The sequence below is a fragment of the Halyomorpha halys genome, unplaced genomic scaffold, assembly GCF_000696795.3.
Source record: "Halyomorpha halys isolate HHAL.00 unplaced genomic scaffold, Hhal_1.1 Scaffold449.1, whole genome shotgun sequence".
Lineage (NCBI taxonomy): Eukaryota > Metazoa > Arthropoda > Insecta > Hemiptera > Pentatomidae > Halyomorpha > Halyomorpha halys.
Window position 1 is genome coordinate 369,326 of NW_027115881.1, and position 18,968 is coordinate 388,293.

The 18,968-nt window shown below is 33.0% G+C and overlaps 1 protein-coding gene across 7 annotated transcripts in view; it reads right to left on the bottom strand.

The window, feature by feature from the left end:
- Window positions 1-18,968, bottom strand: part of tn (tripartite motif containing protein thin) — a 229,808-nt gene that overhangs the window by 111,382 nt on the left and 99,458 nt on the right. The window contains exon 1 of one of the 7 annotated variants that reach the window (XM_067052840.1): window positions 6,962-7,096. The exons of the other annotated variants lie outside the window; for them this stretch is intronic. The gene's annotated coding sequence lies outside the window, so the exon portion shown is untranslated. Of the gene's footprint in view, window positions 1-6,961; window positions 7,097-18,968 lie in introns of those variants that run through there. 7 annotated transcript variants of the gene reach the window in all.

Sequence of the window (18,968 nt, forward strand, 5' to 3'; positions counted from 1 at the left end):
CTCTCTCACTCTCTCACTCCCTCCCTACCTCTCTCCCTCTCCCCCTTATATTATCTCTGTTTCAATCTGACAGCCCTGATGAAGCCCTGGAAAGTGGGGCGAAACGTTTATTAACAATAAATAGTTTTCTTCTACTATTTAGGCACCTTTACTGACCGCCGGCCTATATATAAATATTCGACCTATATTTGGATTATCTTCCAGCAATCAAAATTCTTTGTGTTATAATCAGTTTTAAATGTGTTCACTTTTTGTTCTCCTTTGTAATCTTACCATTCTCTTTATTATTTTTTTATTATCTTATACATATTATTAGTTTTTTCATACATATTTATTATTATTAAATAAATCATATTTTATGATAGAATTTTTAAGATTGAAAAATGTTCCATACTATAGTTAGATAAGCGGTGTAAAAAGATTTTTTTATGTATTCAAAGAAGTATGTGTTATATTATTATTTATCCTATTCTAGTTTATTTATTTTTATTGTATTCTTTATACTCAGTTGTAATTTTTTTTTGTAGCCCTCCGTTGAGTGGGGATGTTAAGGTTCATTTCTCAGGGCCGTCGCGAAATAAACATTGACCAACCCAGGTGGGAATCGAACCAACAACCTTCTGAGCCCTCATTATTAATATTTTATATCTCCTCTTATCTTTTTATTTTATGTTGTTTGTTTTATTTTGTTAGTAATTTTCTATATATTATTTTCCGTACAATAATTACTTATAATTACAAAAATATGCAATACTAATCCATTGCAATGGTATGCATCCAATATGCTTTTTTCATTGCACAAATTATTTAAAATATACTTTAACCCGTAGGGCTTATAAAGGAGAAAAATATTTAACAAATAAAGAAAACAATTGAAGTTTAGAGAGAAATTGTGCATTGAAATCTATTTAGAGTGGGCTGATGCATCGACCGTACTTTAGGTTCAATTCTATTATAAGATGGCCTTTTGAACTTCTTTTCGTTTTCTTTTTTTAATGAGACTGGATTTAACTCACCCCATCTTAGCTCTAGCAGAACAGGACAGGAAGGTTTTATTTGCATTGAAATAAACGGTCTAAATATCAACTTGTAAAGTTCACAGCTCCTTCTTTATAAATCCAAGTGGATCATTATATATATATAGCATTAGATATTTGTATTCCATACTGAATAAACTAGCAACGGGGTGGCTCAGAGGTAAGACACTGTGCTAGTAACTCTAAGGACCCTTTCTGTTTTTTATATTTTCTGTATCACAGTTATGTGAGTCAGTCCTGTGGCTTCGGAAGCCGTCCGAAGTTCACCCAGGCTCATGAAGTGGGTACCCTTAACCGGCCATTGGTCGCTGCGTGAGAATTTAGCTCCAAGGGAAACGTAGGCTTGGAGAGACAGGAACTTCATTAGGGACGTATTATTTACTATGAATTGTATTTCGATAGTATAAATGTATGTTAGGGTGTCTTTATAATAAAATATGCCTTTTCATGTTTTCACTTCATCGCTGCGCCGTATGAATAGTATTTTTTGTAAGTTTCTGAGTTATATTAAGACATACTAAACAAAAAAGAATTGCCACTAGGGTAAAAGACCAGTATGTCCCAGTCATACGGTGTTCACTTGCACCAATTGTGCACAAGAGATTTCTTCAGACTGAGCATTTTGTTTTATATGAAAATGCGTCCCTTTCCTTAAGGAAAAATCCCGCGAGACCTTCGGAGAGAGAGAGTTCACCGTGAGAGGCCTCTGGTTTGGATCTCGCGGAACAATACCAGATAGAACAAGGAACTTCTTAAAAGGCCTAGGTGTTAGCATCGGGGATATTGCGATCTTGGCGGAAAATATTATTTTGGACTCCCTGGGGATCATACACCATCACCTGCATGGGAATTAGCTCGGAGATTATTCTTTGTTTTATTTATTCATTTTAATATGTTGACCTCTCTATTTGTGTGTTTTAACGTATTTATTCATTAAATTATATTATTTTATTAGTACTATTGTTTTTTTTGTTTTTTTTTTGTTTTTTTTAACTTATTTATCTATTCAAGTGTTTCTTGTAACCGGCTTTTTATTATATTTTCCTTTGAATCTATGTGTTAGTCTTGTTCTCGTAAAATGTATCTATCTGTTTGTTTTTGGTAAACTGATCTACTGCTGTGACTATGAATGATGGTCTGATCTTACATTGCCGTCTAATATTGAATTTGTTTAGGGGGTCACTGAAGAGGATCTAGGAGGGTGAATTCCGGAGAGCGAATTTGTTGATCGGGAGAACTAAAAAATTGTGTAATGGTGAAATTGGAGGAGCAGAAATGAGAAAGAGGAATAGGAATGAATTGAAGCATTTGTATTTGTTGTACAGACCGAAATGGATTGTAAAAGGAAAATGTAGGGGAAAAAAAATGTTTATTATATCTTACTATTATATCTCTTTATATCTGATTATACGATGTATGTGTAATTTATATATGTCCGATTACGGATTGATAAGTATGCTGTGTGAGATAGCAACCTGATGTATTTAGGCAGCATAGATAAATAAAGTATTTCTCTCTCTCTCTAGAGTTTCCAGAACTAGAGTTATGTTCTTATATGATATATTTGTATTTTGATTCTTTTTATAACTTTGTCTGTCAAAAATATTATATTATGTTTATTACTTGTTTGTTTCTTGAATTTTTTAAAACTAGTTGGCTCTTGTATGAAAATAAATTATTTTTATAATTGTATTTGTTATGCTTAAATAAACCAAGCTAAATCAAAATTATATATTTGAAAAAAAAAATATGGTTAAGAGCTCTAATTAAGAATTGTGAGAAAAATTCTCACGCGCAGCCATCCGTGTTAAAATCTACCTAGCGACCGATCACAGGTTAATGAGTAAATCCCCTCCTTGCACAACCTTTGTTCTAGTAACAGTACTTTATTATAAAATATTAACAAAACAACAGATGGGTTGTTGGGATAAAGATTTAATTTTTTTTTTATATTGAATAAAATATTTGGTGTATTAAGGTCATCATAAGAATTTCACTTATCCCATAGTTCGTAATTTATTCTGGATAATGTTTTAAATTGTTTAAGTAATATTTTGGAATACGCAAGTGATGGCAAGATCGTCCAAGTAATCTCACCTTAGTAAATATGGTATGTAATTAACTAGAAGAAATTTTCTTTGTCTTGAATTACCTCTAAATGTAACTCATAACTCCTAGCTCATTCTAAAACCATTTACACTCAGGTGAGTATCTTTATTATTAAAAAAAAAATTAAATCTGCACCGCTATAAGCTATTGGCGTGCAGTGCTTTATAAGGAAGTGCTATTTACCAACGGTTGTGCAAGGGAGGTGATTTGATCATAATAACGCTCGACCGCCAGATTTATACCCAATCATGAGGTTGGTTGGATCCCGAACTTACAAGGTTGACTCACAGCTAAAATGAAACAGAACCCGGGTCCTTGGAATTAGTAGCACAATGCCTTACCACAGTGCTACTCACTCTATTCAGTCCATAATATTTTCAATTCAACAATAAGTAAGATATGTGTAGAAATATATAATATAGAAGTGTTTGACGCACTATCAATGGCTACTAAAAATATCTACAAAGTTATTGCCTCAGATATTTTGTGTTATAATAAATGTTTGAGTGGAGACCGACACCTTGCTATTTCGAATCTGACCGTTGTACGTAATTATTTATTCTGATACTGTAGCCTTGAGTCAACCCTGGTTTGTTTTGTAAACCCTCTTAGGGCCCACTCAGTACATATTTTATTTTTTTAATAAATGATTTTTTATTTATTGCTCTTTTTTATATATATATCTTTTTCTAGGTATTGAAACCGCTTTGAGGATAACCATGCCACGGATCCTACGACAAAAAAAGTTTGAGAATCGCTGTTGTAAATAATTTTATTTTTATAAATTGATGATTTTAGGCAGTAATTCAAGCTAATGTAGTCCAGGGCAGTCTGTTGAATAGGGACACATCCCCGAAATATTAAACTCATAAATCAGTAAAAGCCTTAAACAAAAATACCATTTGGGGCCAGGTCACTTAGAAATAATTTAGTCGATATTGCCAGGTTGCAGTCCTATTTGGTGAGGGTCCAACCAACCCCGATCGCCTCGGGTGGTTTTGCAGTTTTGGGCCAAGGTGTTCGCAGGTGGTCCAAGGAAACCAAGTCTTCAAGTGATTTTATTTTTATTTTGCATGTTATTAAATTATATTAATATTATATAATATATATATTAATGACTTGTTTATGTTTCTAACATAGTCCTAAGGGAGACTCTATTTCAATCTAATAATCGTGTCGCTATTAGAAATTCAATTCATAGCAAAAACAATTTTAAGAATCGTCAGTAGCTAGAGCTCCCAGGAGTTTGAGTTTGAGAAACTAATAATATTTCAATTTATAATATTACTGTAGTTTTATTTAAAATTTTTCGATCGGTGATCCTGGGAAGGCTCCTGAACCCACAGAGCTGACTCGTGGCTAGAGTGAGAGAAGAGAAAGAAATGTATTCATTCATGCTGCCCAAATACATCGGGTTGCTACATTACACAGCATACTGATCAATCCGTGATCGGACATATATAAGTTATATGTTTTTATATGATATAATATAATAGAAAGATAACATTTTTTTTTCCACAGTATTCTTTTACAATTAATACCAGTCTACAAACTAAATACAAGCTTTTCAATTTATTTCTTTTTTTCTTTCCCTTCTATTTTACAACCCTTATTTCATTTTATCAACAAATTCCCCTACATAACAAATATTAGAATATCAAAAATAATAAAGTAATAAATAAATAAAACAACAAATAAGATTTGCGATGCATGCATGCCATCCCTTCTCCGGATAACCCCCTCTACTCATTAATTTCCATGCCTGTGGTGGTGTATGATTCCCAGGGAGTCAAGTATTATATTCTCTGTCATCCTAGCCACGTCCTGGACATCGACCCCGAGCTCCTCCATGAAACTCCTAGTTGTGCTGGGAATCGTTCCACGGGCTCCGAACCAGAGGCCTCTCACGTTGAAGTCTCGTTCTCCGAAGCCCTCACGGAACTTCTCCTTCCTTCTTTTCCCTATCTTCCTTATTTGCCTGGTCAAAATCGTTATTTTCATATCTCACGGTGGGATCCAGAATGATTGCCGACTTCCCCTTCTTAGGAAAAGCAACAATATCCGCATATCTTGTGGATCCATCCGTATCTACACAGTAGACCTCGCCAAAGGAGGCAAAATCTCTTTCTTTTAGGAGCTTCATTAACTCGTATTTCAAATAATAAGAAAATAATTATCTGCACACCCGAATTCGAACCGGAGTTCTTGGAGTTCATATCATAATGCCTTACCACTGAGCCACCAGCTCCATATCCTATTATAAATTTCTATAAGAAAATGCAATAATAAGTTTTTGAGCAAAATTCCCACTAGATTAATTATGATATAAGTATAAAAATAAGAAGATACTACGCCAAAACGACGACAGTAGAAAAAATATGGAACCAAGTTGACCCTGACCAAGCACTTTATTTAACGATATTGTTTTTAAGTCTTAAGTATCCCTTAAAAGTAGAGGATACATATGAACCCTAGTAGAGCTATATGCGTTTAATAGTTCTCGAGATACAATTTTATAAATAGCAACATTTTATGAAATATATACTGAATAATCAGCAGTTTGTGAATTTATTTTGGAAAATATTTATCTCAAGAAATGAAAGGTATAATAGTCTATTAGCAATAAAATTAAAGTTTATTTAATGTGCTATAAAGTAGTTAATAATGTTTATCATCGTATAAATAGTAGTTTTAATCATATCAGGTGAAATAAAATTACAAAACGTAGATGTCAAGTTCTGAAAAAATTTTTGATTTATAAAGAATTATATCTGAGGAACTATTAGACCTAAATATATCAGCCAGGAATCGAATTAAGGATAGTTATATGTACTATAAATTATTTTGTAACTATCAACTTCTTAGGGGCAGTAGTTTTTATGATATTTGCGCATGAAATTTTGTCCAAACAACAATAAATCAATTTATTTTATCAAATATAAAGAAAATTATTATTACCACGAAGATAAACACCATAAACTACTTTATAACCCATTAAACTAGCTTTAATGTCAGTGATAATATACATGGTTTCTGAGATATAGACTTACCACAATAAATACACTAACCACTGATTTTTTATGGAATGTTATTTTAAAAAAATCTTTATCTCGGGAACTATTAAACAAATACTGTTCTACTCTGACTCATATTTAGCAATTTTACTGTTTTAATAATGTTATGTTAGGGTTTTTAGTGTTGTAAGTAGTTTCAAATGGAGCTTGGAATAAAAAAAAATATTATTTTATTTTTTGAACGTTTTGAAACAGCCGCCATTATTGTTTCTCCTTAACTATACTTAGCAGACTCATCAATTTTGAATTGTAACTATACTTATTTTTCATTAAAGTATTAAAAATTAAAAAAAAAAACAAAGGGGTGACAGTAGCAGCGTGGTAACACGCCTGTCTACAAACCCAGAGGTTGTGAGTTCGAGTTCCCGGCCCTATCCGAGATTTTTTCAAGCGTATAATTATACAATCCTCACTCACAGACTCCCCCCGGGCATTTGTGAGGCCCGTTAGCCGTGGGAGTGTCGAACCCACCCTAGGAAAACCACGTCATGAAACGCGCGATCTTTTTTCCTAAGTACAAAGCGCGAGGCCTTAGACCTCCACAGTCTGTTGCACCAATAATAATAATTAAAAATGGGGGTGAAATAACTGATTTTTTACTCATCTTAGGCTATTGTACTGTAAGAAATACTAACTTCATTGGGTTCCCAAGACAAGTCCTTCACTGTATATATTTATGAATGACTAACTCTATAATATGATATGATAATAATGTAACTTATGAATGAAACTATTACAGACCCTTGATTATGTCCTTCCTATCAATGAACTACTTCCCAAGACTGTTTCGACATCTGGAACGTGAAAACACTGCCGTTCTGTTGTATCATCCTTCCAACACTGATCCGAAAACATTGGCACTGCATCCCCAACCTGACGGAACACAGATACACTTCCTAACCTTGTATATTGCGTTGTTTGTAAACAATGGGTGTCTATTTGCAGTGTATCTTTTTCCTGTTGCGAAACATTTCCTCGTGAATTTGTATCGCTTTTTTTAGGTCCTGCGTTCCTACTTCGACCTAGGTCGTTCCAACTTAAGTCGTTCCGATCATTGGAGGAATGCCCCATGTCTAATACTCACCGATGTTATTTTTTGTTTTAAATCGATCGAACTGCGCTATTTGTTGTTATTGTGTACTGTGGTTCTTTAATTCGCAGTTGAAAGGGAATGGACTAGTCCAAACATGACCCTTTAAAAATATCTTATTGAGGAGTGAAAACAACAATAATAAATAAATATTGCCGCAGAATCAATTAAATAAGTAAATAAACTGTTAATATGCTGTCTCATATTTCTTTAAATCTGTTTTTATTTTTTTTTTTTAGATAAAAATAAGTTTTTTTTTTAAATATTTATTTATTGCTATTTACAACTGTACATTATAATACATTTAGTAAATCTGAACTAAGTTAAATAAAAAAAAAAAAAATTAATGTTAATACCCTATCAAGGTTTCCTAATCTTTTAGTACTAGTGACTTTGTACTGGGATAAACGGACTCCCGGCAATCTTAGCAAACCTGATAAAGTGGCTTGCTTCAGACTAGTGAGAGGACATGAGGGGTATTGATCTGTAGTTTAACATGTTACAAAAGCATGCTAAATGGAAAAACTTATCTAAAATGTAGAAATAGAGGTATTCATGATATTGTGTAAAATGTAAAATGTTTTACCATGTTAAATGTTATAAGTATAGCATTGTGAGCAGTCCTATTTAAAGTCATGTTAAGTGATAAATGCATAAGAGCTCCTAGTGGATTTTCTGAGCAATTCGCTTAATAACCTTTCCTTCAAAAACTTCATGTTGTTGTTTACTTCTGAGTTTTGATTACAGTAATTTATTACAACATGGCTAGAATAAGTGAAAAGTGAAAGTTTGACTACTGATTGTATTTTTCTAAAAAGTACAATACACAAGACAAAATAAAAAAACACAACAAAACACAAACTACGAGTGAGTATAGTAACCTAATACATCAAATAAAACGGTGACAAGCTCAGCTGGTCTGTTTTGTGACGTCATTCTCCATTTAAAAGACCTAGTAACAGACTCTCAGCCATGTTACATGTTATATCGTTTTAACTTGGTAAAAGAAGGAAATATTTCTCCATTTAACATGTTAAACTAAAGATCATGAATACCCCTTATAAATTCTTCTTTTACCGTGTTAAAACAATATAACATATAGCATGTTTGAGAGTCTGTTACTAGGTCTGTTAATAGAGAATGACGTCACGCAACAGACCAGCTGAGCTCGTCATAATATGTTTTGTTGTATTCGGTTACATGCTCATAGTTTGTTATTTTTAGTGTGTTAGTATTGTTTTGAATGTTTTTATAACTAATACAGCTATGGATGACAATAATAATAATGTAATGAGAGTTGTCAATTAGCTGAATCTCCAGTTAGAAGATCATCAAAGCACACAGTGGTGAATCTTTCACACGAATTCCACTTTTCACTTGATTTAGGCATGTTGTGATAACTTTAATGAAAACTTAGAAGTAAGCAATAGCAAGAAGTTTTAGAAAGAAAGGTTATAAAACGAGTTGCTAAGAAAATCCGCTAGGAGCTCTCAGGCATTTAACATGACTTTAAATAGAGCTGTTCACAATCCAATAATTGAAACATTTTACATTTATCACATCATGAATACCCCTATGATCTCTTCCAAAACCACCTCCATGAGATAGGCATTGCAGTCTCACTGACATGTCCTCAATGCAATGTGGGTGATATAGATGGAGACCAGATTTTAACATTTATTGTTCTAAAAAAGTATTCAACAAGATGCCAACCAACTCAAGGCAAAAGTAAACTTATATTGCTCTAGGAAAGAGAAAATGGTGAATTAGTCTACTATCCGTGGCGTAGAAAAAACAAAACTAAAAAGTACCTGTGGACTGTCTTTATAGGTTATATGTCAGGTGGTGGGCATCAATGTAAATTTTTATTATTTTTTATTTTATTAATTTTAATAAAAAATCACCAATTGACATTGCACATTAAGTTACAGTAGCTTCACTACCTTGACATATACTGACTTTTATCAAGTGAGAAATCAGGTCACTGTTAAAATGTTACTGCTGGTGTAATGAAACTGTACTGCCACGACAGTGTGCATTACATGACTGTAACTATCGTACAGCTTCACCATAGTAGGGATGGGATATCGATATCGATATTATCGAAATATCGATATTTTGTCTCCGAAATCCGATATTTTGATATCGATTTCCAGTAACCGATAATATCGGAATATCGATATTTTCCTTCGATAATATCGGAATATCGGTTACTTAAAAAAAAAAAGGTCGGACCTTAAAAGTTGGGATAAATACAAGAAATAGTATAGAAGTATATGATATATGAAATAAATATATTTTGCTAAAGGAAACATTAATGATAGTATTTCGATATTTGACATTTTTATAATTATTTATTTCTAACATTAGCAATAATATTCCGATATTGTATCATCAAAAAAACGATATATTATTTCAATAGTTAAAATCCATTGAATCTTTAATAATGTTATTAATATATATATATCGATAATTGAAACAATATTCTAATATTATTTTATTGAAATATTGATATTTTGTTTAAAAAAGACTAGACAAATTCAAAGTTAAATATCTATATTTGGTTGCAATAATTTAATATCCATTTCGACATTAAATATTGATGCTCATATTCTTTATCGATTATAACAAAAGGAAATATCGAAATAAATAAGTACTTATCCAAATAAAACATCGATAATCTATTTTTAAATTTTCTTCAATAAAACAATTATATTTTAGTTTATATTTGTTATGATTATGATATGTTTGTCGTGGTGTTCAAATAAGTCTTCATATGTCTTGCTATGTTATCATTTTATAATTATTATTACTTTAATTCGTTAAATTTTTAATATCGATATTTCGATATTTTAAAATATCGATATTTTAGTCCCGATATTATATCGATATCGCTATCAGATATCGATATCGATATCAATATCGATATTTTTCTTTCGATATCCCATCCCTACACCATAGTAGTTGGCTTTAATGTGTAACCAGTTAGACGAATTTTATTATGACATTACCTGAATAACTAAACAGCCCCCAACCACGTTATACCTGCTGAGACAGTTATTTTGTGACAGTTAATGTCTTAATGACAGCAGCTTCACTCCCAAAATCTGAACCATTAGCTACTATGCTATATTTTATCAGTACAGTAAATGCTTTCACGACGGTAACTATTATACAGTATTGCAGTATTTATTTTATTTTATTCATTTTATCTAATATGGTCCAACCAGATGACATCTATCGGCAGGTACCAAATAACACATAAAACTGATAAGACATAACTGAAGCGTAAATATTACAGTTTCGACTATTAGTGCGTGACCATGTGACGTGTGGTCAAAGTTTTGAGGACCTCTACACTAAAGCTTATTATTTGCAAAAAGTTATATTAAAATAAAATATGGATAACGTTTTTTTTTTTAATTTATATTTTTTTCTCAATGTTAATTCATTTGTGAATAAAAATTGTAATCATCCGTTATTTAAAAAAGAAAAGAAGGCGGACGTTAGCAATGATCTGATAGACTGTGACTTTGGAGCGAAGTATAAAAAAAAAAATTGATCGTACAAGACTTTGCATGATGAAGTTACCAAACATATGTTAACTTTTAAAATAGATTAATTATTATGGATACATCAGCAACAGTGCGAATTGTTGCGCGGTAGATATTAGTGTCAACTCATTGTTTACTACTTCGCTATTTTCGTCATGAGAGTGTGTTTACCTTTCTTAAAATAGTCCTTCTAGCAATATTTCATCATGTTTCTAGTTTTTTTCTATTCAAGAGGTCTATGACCACGATATTTGAATTGGGATCCCTTTTTGGCTTCGGATAAAGAATTCATTTCCCACAGAAACAAATATTATTCATTTGTATATAATTGTGAGTATAAAATAATAGTTAGTTATTATACTTGTAAGCCCCCCAGCTATCATGCCACCAACGTATAACCGCCTTTACCGGACTATGTTTTTTTTCTCATCTTATAATGCCATACGGCAAAGGAAGATATTATGTAAATTTGTATATATGTGTTAGTCTTATTCTCGTAAAATGTATCTATTTGTTTGTTTTTGGTAAACTGATCTACTGCTGTGACTATAAATGATGGTCTGATCTCACATTGCCGTCTAATTGTGAATTTGTTTAGGGGGTTACTGAAGAGGATCTAGGAGGGTGAATTCCGGAGAGCGAATTTGTTGATCGGGTGAATTAAAAAATTATGAAGTGTAGAAATTGGAGGAGTAGAAGTGGGAAAGAAAAAAGGAATGAATTGAAATATTTGTATTTGGCGTATAGACCGAAATTGATTGTAAAAGGAAACCTGTGGGGAAAAAAAATTGTTTTCTTTATATCTTATATATACCATGTAATTTATATATGTCCGATTACGGATTGATAAGTATGCTGTGTGATATTGAAAGATGATGTATTTAGGCAGCATAGATGAATAAAGTATTTCTCTCTCTCTAATGTATTGTATTATATATTTGTATACTGTAACCATATATAAAATAAAGAGGTTTGAAAATAGAAAATAAAAAATAATTAGTTATTATCCCATTCTCATAATAACTGGGGGCTAACAGTTATTATATCACCAGTGTATACCCGCCTTCAGCGGACATTGTAATTTGTCTTTTGTATATATTTATATATTATTGTATTTTGTATTTAAATGAAAAATAAAGAGGTTGTGAAAAAAAAAATTAGTTATTATTTGAATCAACATATCTGGGTAGCCCCATCACCAACATACAGACACAAAACTGACTACCGCTTCCCAAATAATCAAATTTTCTCAGTCTCTCTTAAAATGCATTAACAGAATGCAGAAAAAAGAGGCTACCTTCAACCGCTTTTTAATCATGACTTCATCCCCACACACCCACTCCAAGAGCTTAGAAGAAAAAAATCAAAATTAGTTATTTCATTTATTTATTATAAGTAGTAATGTGATGTAGTTGTATGATGCAGTATTCTGGATAATCTAGTACACATGTACACATTAGTAGAACTAACTATATATATATACCTCGGCACGATTACAGGGCAATATAGTTGGCAAGAGACTACGTGGGAGGCCAAAACCCAAGTAGATAGACTGAATCAAGAAAGATGCAAAAGAGCTGCAAAGCCCAAGCAAGGCAGGCGTGGAGAAGGCTGCTTTGGGCGGGCAAAGATCATGTACAAGCTCTGTAGAGTCAGCCGAAAAATGTTTTAACAATTTTTGTACATATCTTTATTAAAGTTCCTAGAAACATTTACTTTTTTTGAAGTTAAGTCTCGTAATGCAATATTTAAAATATATTGAGTAAAACACATCAACAAGACATTGAAATCAAAATTAACTTAGAGGATACTGTATGTCCACCTGACGACCAACCAAATCCCCTGCTATATATTGACCTTTTGACAATCCTGGGTATTATTAAGGTGTTTCGTCATCTGTCCCCGATACCTGGTTAGGGTAGGAGCATTTCGAGGAACCACTCACTGCGTCCCCGAATATGAAAACATCTGTGTTAGGTTTGTCACATTACCAGAGGCCCCTGAGAAAATTAGATTGGCTAACCTTTTAGTGTTCTAACAAAAATGACAGGTTTGACGGGGGATCGGAATCAAATTAAACAGGTGCAGGCCCTTCTTGGACATGTCAAACTCGGGAGGGGGACGCCTACCTCGGGAGGGTTCGGTCACCGATGGCCAATGAGAAAGGAGATTCAAAAATAAGGTAACGCCCTAAAAGGGAAGTGGGAGAAAAAGAGTAGGGTAACGAGACCAGGAAAAAGGGAGCATTGAAGAGACAAACGAGAGACAGTACCAGGCTTGAGAGAGCAGCAGAAGCCGGAGGAGAGCAAGATGCACTTCGACCAGACGAAGTAGTGAGAAGGGCCACAAGACCTGGACATCCCTTATGAACAAGACGACACCTACTGCACTACATCCCATGGCATCAGCAGCTATAAGTATAAAATTAACCAATAAGTAATAATGTAATAATCTATATTTTATGGCAACCTTTATCTGAATCATTATAACCATTTTAATCTTAGGAATAAAATGTAAATAAATAGTTAATTTCTTTATGTAGTTTATATACTATTATATAACCCATATACCACCCTTTATTATGATATATAATTAATGGTAAGGTAATAAATATAAAGGTATTTAATTGGTAAACTGGTAAACACACAAATTGACTTTGGAAAAAAATCCAATTATAATAATAGTTTTTAGGACTAAATACCAAATTAATTAATTAACTTATTTAAGGATAATTGCCTTCAGCGATTATCCTGGCATCCCGATTAAATCTCCATAGCATACATTGCACCCCACTTTTACTAATTATCCAAACGTTCATTTAATTGTATTATTCGTTGCTCAAATTATATACTTCCTTTTTGTGTGTAAAATAAAATATTATATACTGATTACGAAAAACTTTTTTATATAATAGAGAGATTAAAAATTAAATACTCTACATCTCTTGGCTCGTTAAGTAAATGATATTTTCTTGGCAAAGAGTATCTGTTAAACGGTCAGGTCTGCTTCTGTTAAATTGTGTTAGCTAAATCAAGGTATGCGAATATCTCAAGAAGGAGGTCGTCACAGTTTGGCCAAATAATTCATTCAGAAATGTAGTTATATTGGGATCGGGGTGAACGCTCCAAGCTCTATAAGTTTAGGATAAAAATAAAAAATTTAAAAACAGGACAATATATCTTGTCGTATATATTCTGTATATATAAGTAGTAACCGCAAAAATACAAAACATAATAGATGATTTGACTTCACTAATATCATAGTTACAAAATGTGATCACAGAGTAGTGTAAGATATACTCTATTTATGGAAAGGGAATATATTGAATTTATGACATACAGTGTACTGTTATTGTACAGAGTACTATTTACAATTTGTCACCTAGAGTGTCCTTCGAAAATTCTATTCGAGTACTGATCATCAAGTCATCAACAAGCGAGGATCAATTGATACTATCAATTATCATCAAATAGTATTAGTGGTATGGTAATGTGATTTCTTATATACACAAAAGAGGAAGGGGCGGAGACTGTTTAGAAGTAGAAGAGAAGGATGTGAATGAAGTTGGGTGGACATTTTCTCAGAAATGGGAACAGCCTAATAAATCATAAGAACGAAAACATAATCTAGCTGTACCTTGATTATCTATCACCCACTCTGAAGAGGCTAGGTGAGCCACATGGGGGTCAGAGTTGACCAGTTCTTAAGATATGTGATAGACGTAGGAGGATGAATAATTACATGTCTTTTTATTAATGTCATGAAAAATACACAAATATATATATATTTTTTTCAATTATTTTGGTCATATTATATTATACATATTTTTTATTTAATACCAGATTGGTCTGGTGAGCGTTACATGTATAATATAACAGTTACATTTTTTTTAACAATTGATTAGCGATGGTGGGTAAAGCATCGTGCAAAAGACACCTATAAATAAGATTTTACTTATTAGTGTCCTTCACTGACCTCAACTATCTTCCCCTTATTTATATACATCCAACAATAAACTCTTCCTTATAAAAAGGGCAGAATTCATCAGAATACTAATGACTGAAAGAATAAAAAGAATTCTAATTTTTTTTTTTTAACAATTTATTTATTGATATTTACAACTGTATACACATATATACAACAAGTACATTTGCTGTAGGTGACATAGTAACATGATAAAAACATGTGGAGAATCTACCCACTGATAGAACTCCAATAACATTTCTAGAGGAGAACATCTCGAGGCCATCTTCTTTTCAGACGCCTAGGAAGATTATTAGGTAATGAAGGAGAAAACATTGTTAGAAATAAGTGGATTTGGGTGGTTGAGAAGTTTATTATGGAAGGAACGGTATCTGGTTCTGGCCAAATCGGCAACATATGGAATATTGAGGTCCTGGTGGATGACTTGATTTGTGACAAAGTAAGGAGCATTAAGGATTTTACGAAAAATATTTTTTAATTTTTTAAAACACGATTTTCAAATTTCTTATCGTCAGAACTGATAATCATCGCCTATCTTACTCTTTTCCCAGTCCACCGGTGTTCCTCAAGGTAGTATTCTGGGTTCCATTCTCAATACGGCTTATACAGCAGGTAGCCCAAACAACCCTAACAACGTACTATGTCCTATTACTACGTAACAATCTCAGTCACACATAACCCACATTAAAGAATGGTGTCACAACTGGAGAATCAAAATAAATACTAACAAATCCCATCAGATCCCATTTACTCTCCTGACATACAGTAGTATTTTGACTCAATCTTGAATAGAGACTTACTTGGAATCCCCTGATTCGACTGACTCATAGGTTCCGATTGCTACAACGCCTACTTGACAAACGCTCTAAACTTCCCATTTACTACAGCTCTTATACACTATGATAATCAGACCAATTTGTACACAAATACGGAATTGAGCTTTGCAGCTCTACAAACCATCAAATTCCTCCTTTATCCATGCCTTACAATCCAATAACCTTCGTAAAATCCTGGATGCTCCTTATTTCTTCTCAAATAAACACATCCATAAACACCTCAACATCATATTCGTTTAGCCCGAAATAGATATACGACATTTCATTCTAAAATTCTTACCCACCCGAACTAATTGGCCCTTAACTCTCTCATCCTTAACAATCCTCAGAGACGTCTGTAAAGAAGATGGTGCAAGGATCTTCTAATTTTTTTTTTAAATAATTTATTTATTATATTACCATTTACAACTGTATACATATATACACATCAAGTAAATTTGCTGTAAGTGATATTATGAAAAGATAAAAACATGTGGAGAATCTACCCATTGATAGAACTCCAAAAACATTTCACAAAGAAGAAGATCTCGAGGCAATCTTCTTTTCAGACGTCTCTGAGGATTATTAGGGATTGTTAAGGATAAGAGATATAGGGCCAATTAGTTCGGGTGGGTAAGGATTTTAGAATGAAATGTGGTATATCTATTTCGGGCTAAATCTGCAACGAATATGATGTTGAGGTCTTTAAGGATGTGTTTATTTTAGCCAGATTAGCCAGGTTAGAAACGAGTTGGTTTGGGTGGTTGGGAGGTTCATTATGGAAGGATTGGTATCTGGTTCTGGCCAAATCGGCATCATAGGGAACATTGAGCTTCTGATGGATGATTTGATTTGTGACAAAGTAAGGAGCATTAAGGATTTTACGAAGGATTTTGGACTATAAGGATTGGATTCGAGAGGAATTAGATGGTTTAGTGGAGCCCCATAGCTCAATTTCGTATGTTCAGATACTTTTTAATTTAAATTTATAGATTCGGCAAAACGGTTTTCTATCTGTACATAACAGAATGTAACACACTGCCTTACCAATGAGCTACCCGCTTCCACTTATATTCAGGTTATATTTGGAAATTAGAAATATGTTTCTAAATGGGCATACCATATATTTTTAAATAATATATGCATATGAATTTTTAGCATAAATTAATATATTTCTTGACTATGTACTTTATTGAAAATTATGTGAGATAAGATACTGAAGAGGACTGCTATAAATTTAGCACAACAAAGAGGTAGGAGGGGATACGATATGAGGAAGTGGCTAGGAGGTGTATATTATCGAGGTGGCACTGGCGGAAGTGTCGTTCTATTTAGGTAGCAGTGCCTCTCTGTTGCCGCCAAAACTGGAGACAGTTCCCGCCAACCAAGATTTATGGCGCAGTGTACTGTATGGGCTGTACGTGCGCTGTCAAGAGCCCTGTTACAATATAGTCGGCTGTGATATTTCATATCTGTATATTTGTTATGAGAAAAATATTTTTATAAGCGCACTTGAAAAAAATATGTTTAACTCATGTTAATTAAGTAAAAATTCGAACCTGGTTTATTCATTTTAAAAAAAACTAGAATTCGAATCTATAGTTAACCACTCGTTCTGAGAATGACAAATATGTATAACTCATCACATGAATAGTAAAATTATAATTTTTAAAATGCCACTAGAAACTGAGGAGTTAAAGCTGGAAAAATGAGAGCCCAAACTAAAATAGTTAAGGTTAGGTAGCCCTGAATGGACGGATAATTTGATACCCTCTTCGGCTATATTTAGGTGTGGATTCCACTCACTGCCGCGCTCTCTTTAGTCGGGTTTGAACCTTTGAATCTGCTGAGTGAGCACATAACTATGAATATATTTGTATGTTATATTAGTATGTATAAAGAATTAGAAAAATAAAATATATAAAAATTAATATTTGTTCGTATTTTATGCAGTGCCCATACTAATTAATATTAGAGCCCAAGATAAGATAAAAATCAGTTATTTAAATTTTTGGTTTTCTTTAATGAAAACTATCTATAATAACTAGTCAAAATTGATGAGTCTGCCAAGTATAGTTAGACAGAATACAAAATGGCTGCTGTTTCAAAACGTAAAAAAAAATAATTAGGGCCGCCCGTAGCTCAGTGGTTAAGACACAGTCTTACCAATTTGATGTCTATTGGCGGTGCCGGTTCCAATCCGGCCTGGGACGTGTGACGAAAATGAAGAACTTTGACCCCCAACCATGGTTAGGCAGTATAGGACTCCAATGGGAGTCTTGGCCGACAAAAAAAAAATTCTCAAAATCTTCATAGCTCAATATATTTTAAATTACGAACAACATAATAGAACACCATTTAAAGGAGAGTAAATTTTCTAAAATATGATCCCTTATAGAGCTATTAACGTTCAATATAGGAATAGGAACAGATGAGGAAAGATCTACCAAAGGCTGCGGTTCGATGTGCAGTTGCATATAAGTCTGGAGGCCGTGAGCGGGTATTGCGGGAATGCACTGAGTACTTAAATTGAAGAATATCTGAGGTGTACAATGGAAGGCGGGATTGGATAACTTGGTAGAGGAAGGAAGCAAGGAAATATTTACGACGGAAGGAGGGGTAAAGTCACTTCAACTCTTCATAAAATCGGGTGACAGAGGCGTCCCTGGGGACCCCAAAGATGAATCCTACAAAGTAATTATTTAACTGTTTTAATTTTGCTTCGAGATTCCCAGATACACCCCCGTAAACCACACAGCAATAATCAAAGTGGGGGAATATTAAGGAAGTAACCAGGAGCCTGCGGGTTTCAAAAAAGGAATTAGGTAAGGATAGGTTATTTGAATTGGCTGGTACAATTTCCCCTGGATTTTTGGCCGACACCTTTATCCACAAGTGCTCAATTTGTGTTCAATTAGCTTTATTTTGCAAATAAATATTTGTTCTTTCTGTGTTATAATTAATTAAATAATTCCTCCAACCTTAAAATTAAGTAATTACATGAATAATTTTAGTATAGGTAGAGTTAATACTCACAATGTAATTCAGATATAAGCCACTCACTATTTTTCATTGTCTGTCATAATGCTCAATTTGTAGATTCAATTTATTTATTTAATTTTTCAGTTTTTTTTTAGACACTGCTTGCATATCTTATATTATACATATCTTCTTACCTACATGATATTATTATATTTCATCTGTCACTGTTTTCAATTTACTACCATACAATTCCACGAATATCAATCAATTAAAATTTTGTACTATTCAATTATCAGTTATCAATTTTTTATCATTTATGATTT